The sequence below is a fragment of the Vulpes lagopus genome, chromosome 7 (genome assembly GCF_018345385.1).
Source record: "Vulpes lagopus strain Blue_001 chromosome 7, ASM1834538v1, whole genome shotgun sequence".
Classification (NCBI taxonomy): domain Eukaryota; kingdom Metazoa; phylum Chordata; class Mammalia; order Carnivora; family Canidae; genus Vulpes; species Vulpes lagopus.
Window position 1 is genome coordinate 65,963,326 of NC_054830.1, and position 12,455 is coordinate 65,975,780.

The window sequence follows — 12,455 nt, forward strand, 5'->3', positions numbered from 1 at the left end:
TTTTAAAAAGCAGCTATTATTTGAAATATATTATTATTATTATAGGACTATGATTTCAGATAAACGTTAACAAATGAAGTCAGCCTTATAATCATGCTGGCCTTTTTTCTGGACTCTCTGTAAGGGAACCCAAGTAAACATATTAGAATTGCTAAGTTAAAGGGACAGAGATCCAAGTTTGGGAAGGCTGAGGCAACCGGGGGCTAAGCAGTGTATGGGAGAGAAGAGTGCTCTGTGAGAAAAGTGCTCCGGAATCTCTCTTTGAATCTGTTGCTAAATAGTAAGGCACACGTGCCTTACCAATAAGAGTACACCAGCTCTAGCATAAAGCCTTCTCTAAACGCACTCTAATAAAGCTTAAAAACAAGCTCCAAAACAGTTGCCTGATCTGAAAGTACCATTTTTTCCAGAAAAGAATATATTAAAGGAATAAATAAATTCTAGTGCTTACAATGTTGACTGTTCAATCAAAAATTGCCAAACATGGAAAGAACCACAAAAACTGTGACCCATAACCAGTAGGAAAGTCAGTAAACAGAAAGAGACCTGGATGGGGCACCTGAGTGGCTCAGTCAGTTCAGCATCCAACTCTTGGTTTTGGTTCAGGTCATGGTCTCAGAGTCCAGAGATCAAGCCTCATAGTGGGCTCCTCACTCAGAGTCTTTCCTTCTTCCTCTCCCTCAGTGTCTCCCTCTGTTCTGGCACTCACATGTGCATGCTCTCTCCCCATTTCCCACTAATTAAATAAATAAAACCTTAAAAAAAAAAAAGAAACCGACCTAGAGAATGGCAACAGGTAATAAAATTAGCAGATTTGGACTTTGAAGTGATTATTAAAAGTATGTTTAAGGATTTAAAAGGAAACTATTAGCATAATGAGAAAAAATGGAATTTTTAAAGATAAGACTATGTCTAAAACACACGTGGCACGGCATTAATAGCACATGTTATACAGAATAAATGATCAGTGAATTTGAAGATAGCAGTAGAGGGGTGCCTGGCTAACTTAGTTGGTAGAACACCTGACTCTTGATCTCTGGGTTGAGTTCTTCAAGCCCCACATTGAGTGTAGAGATTGCTTAAAAATAAAATCTTAGAACAAAACAAAACAAGCAATAGAAACTAAAGCACATAGAACAAAAAAAGATTAAGAAAGAAATGAACAGGGTCTTTAGTAAACGATAGAACAAAAATCAGATGGTCTAACCATATATGTAATTCAGGTTCCAGAAAGAAAGATAGGGGCAGGGAAGCAGATATACCTTGAAAATATTCCAAATATAGTGGAAACTATAAAGCCACATAACTAAGGAGTTCAGTGAACTACAGCGGGATAAATACAGTGAAAACCACACCAAGGCTCATCATAATCAAATTGTTGAAAACCAGGAATGCAGAACAAATCTTAAAAGTAGCCAGAGGACAAAAATGTCCCATTGTTTTCAAGTGGAACAAAGGTAAGAATGATAAAAATTTTTTCCTCTGAACTTTAAGTCAGAAGACAGTGAAGTAGTAACATCTTTAAAGTGCTGAAAATAAATACAGTCATCTATATCCATTTAAAATTTCAAAGATGAAGTTAAAATCAAACTTTCTTTGAGGCACACAAGAGCTGAAAGCATTGGTTAGTAACAGATGTCTGTTTCATGAAATGGTAAAGGAAGTTCATCAGACTCGAGGAAAATGATACCAGGTGGAAACTTGGGTCTGTACAAAATGGTGAATATCCACAAAGTGGATATATGACTCTTCTCCCTCCTTTTTTTTTTCCCCCCCTTTTGGTTTGTTTTGTTTTGTTAATTTAAGATAATTGAAGGAGGATTCTGGGAATAGTGGAGTAAGAAGCACCAGGAATCTGACTCCCTACATAGACAACAATTGCACTGACAGACTCTTTCTGTAATTTGGAACTCTGGAGTTTATTGAAAGCTTGCAAGTTGTTCCAGAGGAAGACTTAGAAGGTAAATTGTGTTTAATTTTGGTCAATTTCAGCTCTTAGCACATTAGCAGCTACCCATCCTCTACCCCCCTCCCCCCTTTTTAAAGATTATATTTATTAGAGAGAGAAAGTGAGAGAAAGCATGAACAGGGGAGGTGGAAGGGAGAGGGCAAAGCAGGCTCCCCACTGAGCAGGGAGCCTGATTCAGGCCTTGATTTCAGCTCCTGGGGATCATGACCTGAGACTAAGGCAGATGCTTAATTGACTGAGCCACCCAGGTGCTCCCCCATCCTCTGCACTTAAGTCACATGGCAGGTAGCTATGTACATGTTTCAGGAGCAGCTTACAAATAGCTTGAGAGAGCCAGCATGAGTAAAGGATAGTGTCTTCTTAATTTTCTTTTCAGGAATCTGGGTTCTAATTGTTAATTGCTGCTTCTGATCACAGAGTTGCAGACAGAGGCAGGCAACCATTGTCTTTGCATCTCCCCCCCCCCCCCCCCCCATTGTAGCAAACTCCTCTCCCAGTGACTTCTAGTGATTTTAAAGGGCTGGTATTCTTTCCCTCTCCCTTCATTTTTCCACTTTTACCCTTTTTGGGAGTGAGATATTAAAGACTAACATATTAAAAAACAACTGCATCTATAGGGAAAATTAGAAAGTGACAGTACATCCTGGTAAAAGGCTCAGAAGAAACCAGAGAAGAAGACCTTTCAGTTTTATGTAAACCTAAGGCTGATTCTTGGTACAGAGATAGCTTACAACAATCAAAAAAAGAAAAACAGTGACAGAAACTAGAAGACCCCGAGGAAGGGGAAGAATCTGATTTCCATAGCCCCCAATTATTTTTTAATAAAGATTGTTATTTCATTTTAAAGATTTACGTATTTCTTTTAGAGAGTGTGTGCTAAGTGTGGGGAGAAGTGGAGGGATAGAATCTTCAAGCAGACTCTCCATGAAAGTGGAGCCCCTTGTGGGGGCTCATTCCTATGACCCATGCCTGAGCCAAAACCAAGAGTCAGATGCTTAGCCAACTGAACCACCCAGGTACCCCTACAAAGTCTCCAGTTTTAAGTAATCTCTCCACCCAACATGGGGCTTAAGTGCCTGCTTTCAGCCCAGGGCATGATCCTGGAGTCCTGGGATTCAGTCCCACATTGGGCTCCCGGCATGGAGCCTGCCTGTGTCTCTGGCTCTCTTTCTCTGTGTCTCTCATAATAAATAAAATCTTTAAAAAAGATGTTTTTGTTTTTTAGTTAAATTGGATTTTAAAAAAGAAATAAGATTTTTTTAAAAAGATTTTATTGATTTATTCATGAGAGACACACACACACACAGAGAGAGTCAGAGACACAGGCAGAGGGAGAAGCAGGCTCCATGCGGGGATCCTGATGCAGTACTCGATCCCGGGTCTCCAGGATCAGGCCCTGGGCCAAAGGCAGTGCTAAACCGCTGAGCCACCCAGGCTGCCCAAAATAAGATTATTTATGTGTAACACACCTGACTCTAAAAGTCCAGTCGCAGATTAAGAAAAAAAGGGGCAGCCCTGGTGGCACAGTGGTTTAGCACCACCTGCAGCCCAGGGTGTGATCCTGGAGTCCCAGGATCGATTCCCATGTCAGGCTCCCTGCATGGAACCTGCTTCTCCCTCTGCCTGTGTCTCTGCCTCTCTCTCTCTCTCTCTCTCTCTCTCTCTCTCTCTCTGTGTCTCTCATGAATAAATAAATAAAATCTTTAAAAAGAGAAAAAAGAGGGATCCCTGGGTGGCGCAGCGGTTCGGCGCGTGCCTTTGGCCCAGGGCGCGATCCTGGAGATCCAGGATCGAATCCCACATCGGGCTCCCGGTGCATGGAGCCTGCTTCTCCCTCTGCCTGTGTCTCTGCCTCTCTCTCTCTCTGTGACTATCATAAATAATAATAATAAAAAAAAAAAAAGAGAAAAAAGAGAAGGGCGCCTGGCTTTCTCGATCGGTGGAATGTGTGACTCTTGATCTCGGGGTTGTGAGTCAAGCCTCATTTTGGATGTAGAGATTATTAAAAAAAAAAAAAAATCTTAAGGGGCACCTGGGTGGCTTATGTGGTTAAGCATGTGCCTTCTGCTCAAGTCATGATCCTGGGATTAAGCCCTGGGGTCCATTTCTTTAATTGGGCTCCCAGCTAAGTGGGAAGTCTGCTTCTCCCTCTCCCTCTGCCCCTCCCCACTTTCTCCTTGCCCCTCCCCCATTCATGTTCTCTTTCTCACTCAAATAAAATCTTAAAAAAGATGTGGTGTGTATTTTTCCCATTTAAATGGAATATTATTCAGCTATAAAAATGATAAAATCTTTCCATTTGCAGTGACATGGATGGAACTAGAGAGTAATATGCTAAGCGAAATAGAGAATGACATACCATATGATATCCCACCAATAGTGCATGAGGGTTCCCTTTTCTCTACATCCTCACCAACACCTGTTCTTCCTTGTGTTACTGATTTTAGCCATTCTCACAGATGAGGTGATATCTTATTGTAGTTTTGATTTGCATTTCCCTGATAGTAAGTGATAATGAGCATCTTTTCATCTTTCTCTTGGCCATCTGCATGTCTTCCTTGGAGAAATGTCTGTTCATGTCTTCTACTCATTTTTAATTGGATTATTCATTTTGGGGGTTTTATAAGTTCTTCATATATTTTGGATACTTAACCCTTTATCAAATATGTTATTTGCAAATATCTTCTCCCATTCCTTAGATTATCTTTTAGTTTTGTTGATTAGATGGTTTACTGTGCAGAAGCTTGATTTTGCTCTAGTACTAATAGTTTATTTTTTCTTTTGTTTCCCATGCTTCAGTAGATATATCTAGAAAGAAGTTGTTATAGCTGGTATCAAAGAAGTTACTGTCTGTGTTCTCTTCTAGGATTTTTATGGTTCATTTGCTGGAGATTGCATTAAATGTGTAGATTGCTTTGGGTAGTGTAGACATTTTAACAGTATTTATTCGTCTAACCTGTGAACATGGAATGTCTTTCAATTTCTTTGTGCTGCCTTCCATTTCTTTCATTAGTGTTTTATAGTTTTCAAAGTACAGGTCTTTCACAAAAGAACTGCATTTTTTAAAGTATTGCTAATCTAAAAGCTAGCGTGTGACTTGTTTGTAAGCTCCACATTTTTGCTCCATGCAATGTAGGAGACTAATGAATTTAAAAGAATTATTAGTTCATGTTTTGGGGGACACATGTACAAAGATATAGTATTGTGACACAACAGAAAGAGGTGGGGATAGAAGTGTAAAGGTATAGAATTTTTGTGTGTTACTGAAGATAAACTGGCATAAATTCAGATTAGACTGTTATAACTTGAGGATATTAAATATATTTAGGTCTTTAGTCCATTTTGACTTTATTTTTGTGAGTGGTGAAAGAAAGTCATCCACTTTCATCCTTTTGTATGTTGCTGTTCCATTTTCCCAACACCATTTGTTAAAAAGACTTTTTTTCCCCCCATTGGATATTCTTTCCTGCTTTGTCAAAGATTAATTGATCATATAATTATGGGTTTATTTCTGGGTTTTCTCTTCTATTGCATTGATCTATGACCCTGTTTTTGTACCAGTACCATACTGTTTGATGATTTCAGCTTAAAGTCTGGAATTGTGATGTCTCTAGCTTTACTTATCCTTTTCAAGATTGCTTTGGTTGTTTGAGATCTTTGGTGGTTCCATACCAAAATTTAGGATCATTTGTTCTAGTTCCGTGAAGACTGCTGTTGGTATTTGATGGGGATTGCATTAAATGTGTAGATTGCTTTGGGTAGTGTAGACATTTTAACAGTATTTATTCTTCTAATCTGTGAACTCCTTTTCCTGAAGTCTACTTTGTCTGTTAGTACAGCCCACTCAACTTTATTATGATTACTGTTTACATATTTATCTTTTTCCATTCCTTTTACTTTGAACCTGAGATTTTATACTTAAAATTAATTTCTTCTGGGGCATCTGGCTGGCTCAGTCTGTAGAGCATGTAACTCTTGGTCTTGGGGTTGTGAGTTCAAACTCCACAATGGGTATAGAGATTACTTAAAAATAAAGTTTAAAAAAATGGATTTCTCCTTCACATCATATAATTGAGTCTTGCTTTTATCACACTGATAAACTGCCTTTTAACTGGAATCTTTTGCCATTTCTACTTAATTATTTGACATGGTTGGTTTTAAGTCTACCATCTTGCTATTTGTTTTCTATTTGTCCCATTTATTCTTTGTTGTTTTCTTCCTTTGTTTCCTTAGCTTTCTGTAGACCACTTTTTTTGGTTTCATTTTATTCATTATTTATCATTTTGTGTTCCATTGTATTTATTTGTATTTCTTGTTACAGAGCTTCAAAATACATAAAATGAAAGCTAATAGAACTAAATAGAGAAGTAGATAAATTCAGTTATAATTGGAGATTTCAAAACGTCTCTCAGTTGACAGCATGGTAAACAGAAAATCAGGACACAGAGGTTAACAGACTCTGACTTGTAAACCAAATCTGTCTTATTTGCCCATTTTTGTATTTCCTGTGACCTAAGACTGATTTTTACATTTTTAAATTGAAAAAAATAACAGTATTCTGAGATACATGAAGCTTATATGAAATAGAAATTTCAGTGTTCGTGTATAAAACTTTATTTGAACCTAGGCACACTCCTTTATTTTACATACTTGTGGGTGCTTTCATCCGACCACTGTAAAGTTAAATAGATGCAACAGAGATTATATAGCTCACAAAGTCTAAAATACTTATATAGTCATTTAAGAAGTTTGTAGATCCCTTAATATAGATGTTTTCAACACTAACAACCAGCTTGTTTTAATTGACAGTGGACCAGTTTCTGCAATACCACCAGAATACACATTTTTTCAAGTTCACATGAAATAGTTACCAAGTAAAACAAGTCTCAATAAAAGGTGAATGCATTAAAATTATATAGAATTAGTTCTCTTCATTAAAATTATATTAGAAATCAAAAAAGCATAAACCTCAAGTATATGGGGAAAATTTTCCCAATTAATCTTTTTAAAGTAACACTTAACCTATGATCAAATACGTCACAAAGGAAATTAGAAAATATTTTGAACTGAATTAAAATGAAAACATAATTTACTAAACTTTGAAGGGTGCAGCCAGAACTATTCTTAGAAGGAAATTTATAGTTTTGTTTATTAGAAAAGAAAAAATATAAAATGAATCACCTATGCTGCTAAGCATAGCAGAGAAAAGCAAGTTAAACTCCCAAGTAAATAGAAGGAAGAAAATATTAAATTTTCTTGGGTGGCTCAGCGGCTTAGTGCTGCCTTCAGCTCAGGTCGTGATCTTGGGGTCCCAGGATTGAGTCCCTTGTCAGGCTCCCTGCATGGAGCCCTGCTTCTTCCTCTGCCCATGTCTCTGCTTCTCTCTCTCTGTCTCTCATGAATAAATAAATAAAATCTTTTAAAAAAAATATGAGAAGCATGAATTAAGGCCATAGAAAACAAGCAGAGAAAAATTAATAAAACCAATAGTTTTTAATAGGTCAGTAAAATTGATAAATCTCTAGGTAGACCAGAAACTGAGAGGAATTACCAATATCAAGAATGCTCCAAATGTTAAAAGGATGATGTCATGGACTGAATGTTTGTGTATCCCCCAAATTCATGTGTGTAAAGGCCCAAACCTCAATGTGATGGTATGTGGAGACTGGGCCTTGGAGGTGGAGCCCTCACAATGGGATTAGAATCCTTATAAAGAGATATCAGAGAGCTTGCTCTTGCCTCCACCCCTGCCATGTGAGGACCCTTGGAAGGGTGCCTTGTCTATAAGCCAGGAAAAGAGTCCTCATTAGAAAGTGATATGCTGGCACCTTAATTTTGGACTTCCAGTCTCCAGAACTATGAAAAAGTAAATTTTTATTGTTAAATTATCCTGTCTGTCGTATTTTGTTATAGTATCCTAAGCAGGCTAAGACTGATATTAAGCAAATATTATGAAGAGTTGTAAGTCAATAAAATGAACGAACAGGTATTCATTCAATTTAGATGAAGTGGACAAATTCCTTGAAAAATATAAAATACCACAATTGATAGAAAATGACTAGAAAACCCAAATAACTCTATACTTATTTTAAATCAAGTTGAGAATTAAAAAGTTTAAGACCTGGGGTGCCTGGGTGGCTCAGTTGGTTAAGCGTCTGCCTTTGGCTCAGGTCATGATCTCTCAGTCCTGGGATTGAGACCCACATCGGGCTCCCAGGTCAGCAGGGAGCCTGCTTCTACCTCTCCTGCCCTGCGCAATTTCTCTTGAGTGCACTTGTGCATGTTTTCTGTTTCAAATGGATAAAATCTTAAAAAAAAAAAAAAAAGTTAAGACCCTATGCCTTTATTTAAGGAAGTGATAACACCAATGCTATGCAAACTCTTTCAGAATATAGAAGAACACTTCCTAATTTATTTTATGAGGTTAATATTATCTTTGATACAGGAAGGAAAACTACAGATTAATATTCCTCATGAAAATGGACCCAAAAACAATACTTAGAAGACATTAAATTCAGCTATGTATCTATGGAGAGGAGATCATATATTGTGACCAAGTCAGAATTATTCCAAGAATACAAAGTGGTTTAGCTTTTGAAAATTAGTGCAATATACTCTATTAACAGAACAAAGAGAAGAATTTTAATGATCATCTTAATATATCCTGGGATGGCATTTGAAAAATTCAGTTTTTATTCCTGATAAACAAGACCCTAAACTACCTAGGAATAGAGGGAACCTGTTTACCCCGATAAAGGTGTGAAACTCCAACATCATACTTAATGGTATAAGAGAGTCCTGTCCTTTGAAATCCACAATGATGCAAGTATGTCCAGTCTCATTATTTCTATTCAACTTTATACAAGGAGTCCTAGCCAGGTCAATAAAAGTAGAATAAGAAATAAAAGGCATACATGTTGGAGAGTAAAAAATAAAACTGTGTATGTAGAAAATTCTAAAGAATTTAGTAAGGTTGCAGGATACAGGGTCAGGAATATGTGCAAGACCATTACACTGAAAACCATACAACGATGTTAAGGGAAATTAAGACCTAAGTAAAGGCAGAGAGAAGTCATAAAGCATATGTTTTGCATGACTCAAAACTGTTAGGATGTGAATTCTCCCCCACATAAGTACTTAATTTCAAGAATTGCTATAAACACAGTACTGGCTGGCTCCAGCGGCAAAGCATGCAACTCATGCTCTCAGGGTTGTGAGTTAAAGCTCCACTTTGGGTGTATAGATTACTAAAAAAGTAATAATAAATTTAAAAAAATTGCTCTAAACCTATAGTGATCAAGATAGTATAGTAGTGTCAAATGGTACATGTTTAGCTTGAGGAGGTGAGTGTTTGCAGGGAGGACTGACAAAGAAGTACTAGGAAACTTTTGAAGATGGAAATGTTCTAGATCTTGATTTTTGAGGTCATATGGGTATATATATTTGTCAAAAATTGTCAGATTGCATTTAAAATGTAGGTGGATATTATTATGTCTAAAGTATACCCTAATAAAGTTACATTTTTTAAAAGACCCGTATTCTAGGATAGTTTTCCTGGTTGTTTCTCCATTTTTGAGATGGGAAAAATGCATTTTATAAAGCCTCTTCTACTTATTTTCTTTGGAACCTAATATGTAGCAGGCATTCAGTAATTTTAAGTATATTCAATAAAATGCAAGACTTTTACAAACTAAGTATTTTGAGTGTTGATTTTCACAGTAACAATTTTGGAAAATCTCTAAATTTTTTTTTTAATTTTTATTTATTTATGGTAGTCACACACAGAGAGAGAGAGAGAGAGAGAGAGAGAGAGGCAGAGACATAGGCAGAGGGAGAAGCAGGCTCCATGCCCCGGGAGCCCAACGTGGGATTCAATCCCGGGTCTCCAGGATCGCGCCTTGGGCCAAAGGCAGGCGCTAAAATGCTGCGCCACCCAGGGTTCCCTTGGAAAATCTCTAATGTATTTTTTGTGCAGAGAGTAATTCCTCAAAGTTATGTATTAAATACATTAGAATTTCCTTGTTTCCTGTTGACTTTAGTAAATTTTGGCCATATGACTGCTTATATATTTTCCATTTTCAGATTATTATATTCATCAAGTCTTTGGCTATAACCTTTTCTGGGGTCATCTAGATGAGTAATTCTTAGATTTTTAGATTTCATAGAATAATAAAATTTTAATTTTGAGCAATGTCTTAAATTTAGGAAAGTTAAGCACATCAAGAGAAAAAAGCCACTGTCACCTACAATCATCATTTTAATACCAGAAAGGTAGAAAGACATTACCTGAGGTTAAACAGTCCTTCCCAAGAAAATCGAGACTATGCTAAGCATTACACCTAGTTTTAAAGATTTTTTATTTATTCATTTGAGAGAGTTAGAGTGCTAGTGAGAGCACAAGCAGGGGAAGGATCAGAGGGAGAAGGAGAAGCAGACTCACCACTGAGCAGAGTGCCTGATGGGGGATTCGATCCTAGGACCCCAGGATCAGACCTGAGTGGTAGGCAGACACTTAACTGACTCAGCCACCCAGGTGCCCCTACACCTGGTATTTAAATATGTTCTCTAATTTCATTTTGAAAATAGCCCTGTTATTCTCATTTTACTGGAAAAGAATTTGAGGCTCAGTTATGTCAGGTAACTTTCTTAGGACTGGATGTCTGATGTATTAGTTCATGCTCTTAACATAGCTCAGGCAGTTTTATAATTCCGAACAATTAACAACCTAAAATGGTGGGTTTCTATAGTTGCGTATTTCTTTTTTTTTTTTTTTTTTTTAAGATTTTATTTATTTATTCATGAGAGACACAGAGAGAGAGGCAGAGGGAGAAGCAGGCTCCATGCAGGGAGCCCGGTGCAGATTTGATCATGGGAATCCAGGATCATGCCCTGGGCCGAAGGCAAGCTCTAAACAGCTGAGCCACCGGGGATCCCCTATAATTGCATATTTCTTGATAAAAAATTGTTGCCATAAATCTTTATTTGATAGTATAACAACAAGCTTAAATAGCATGCGTAGGTATTTATTTTTACTCCTACAGGTGATTAAAATCTCTGTTAAAAGCCTTCTAAATGTTCTTTCATTTATTTTGGAGTATTCTGGGTAAGCTGATAAAATGCTCTTGCTTTTAGGAGATTTTCCAGTTTTTTAACACCTTGGGCTGGTTACGAAAGCACAAGATGATGGTACTATTGTCTGGACATCTAGGCATACTGGGGGGAGGAACACCCTGTATGCCGCTTTCACTACTATCTAGAATATAATGTATGGTGTTCTAATTTAGTGATAATATTATCATTATAATCTGCATAAATCTGTACATACTTTGAAAATGTATGTCAGTGTCAAGTTGCTTTGCTTTTTTTCCAGAAATGGTAAGACATTTTGAGATTTTTTGTGCTGAAAAATAGTATCCTTAAATTTAAGTTTAAATGACACTTTTAACACTTGCTGGCTTTGTACAAAAATCATTTATTCTCTGAACCTCTGTCTTTTCATCTATTAAAATTAGTAAGTTTTATCTCAGATATATTTTTGTATGAGGCAGTATAAGTGAAAACAATGTGAAAGCTAGAATCTAAGGGACAAGGTGTTTAAAGCAGGATAATGATGTGATACATTATTTTAGTTTGGTTAATAAGATGTTGGATCTGAGTTGGAATGGGAGGGGAGTGAGGCTAGAGGAAGTAGAAGGGGAAAAGATCATAGGTGAATTTAGGGACACTGAGAGTGGGCATAAAAAATGTAATGAGTCATTTTGGAGGGAAAAATCAGTGTTTCTGGGTGATTGAGAGGAGGAAAAAGAATCTCTTGCCTCCCAGATTAATTTGCAATAAGTATTTAACTGCCTGTTATTCACAGTCTTGCTAGCATTTGCTATATACAGGACAGCAAGCCAGTAAGGACCGACCTATAGGAATTGATAATCTTTGGGGTCTGAGTAGGATGCTGCCTGCATTCATGAACAGAGAATTTGGGAGTGCTGGTTTGGGTATTAAGTCAACCTACACGCTTGTAAGCAAGTTGAGTTCTGTGCCACAGAAGATTTGGGTACAAAGTATTGCCATATAATTTTTTTATGGTGTTCATGTTATTTGTTTGCAAGGTTCCATTAATATTTGGAAAAATGATAATTTTGGGCATTTGGAAAGATTGTATTTTCCTAATAGTACTAAGTATGGTACTATTTAGCATTAAAAAAAAGTGTAATGAAATTTAGGGCTTTCAAATAATTTGCATTTAGTCTTACATGGTGCTGTATTTGGCGAAAAACATTTCTGAATCTTATGTATATAAATTTGAGTATTCATTATAGGCTTGTCAGTTCTAGTTATTGTCAGTGTTAAAACAAAAGGATTTAAATAAGATTTAGCTGTAAACTGGGCTAGTGGATTTCTTTATTGTGCAGCAGTGGTTCTCAAACTTCAGACTGTGTCAAAATCATCTGGAGGGCTTATTAAAATATGAGTTATTGGGCCCCACCCC

The 12,455-nt window shown here is 37.0% G+C and overlaps 1 protein-coding gene across 11 annotated transcripts in view; it reads left to right on the forward strand.

Moving 5' to 3' along the window:
• Window positions 1-12,455, forward strand: part of PTBP3 (polypyrimidine tract binding protein 3) — a 129,453-nt gene that overhangs the window by 45,649 nt on the left and 71,349 nt on the right. For 2 of the 11 annotated variants that reach the window (XM_041761222.1, XM_041761223.1), the window contains exon 3: window positions 1,807-1,961. The exons of the other annotated variants lie outside the window; for them this stretch is intronic. The gene's annotated coding sequence lies outside the window, so the exon portion shown is untranslated. The remainder of the gene's footprint in view (window positions 1-1,806; window positions 1,962-12,455) is intronic. 11 annotated transcript variants of the gene reach the window in all.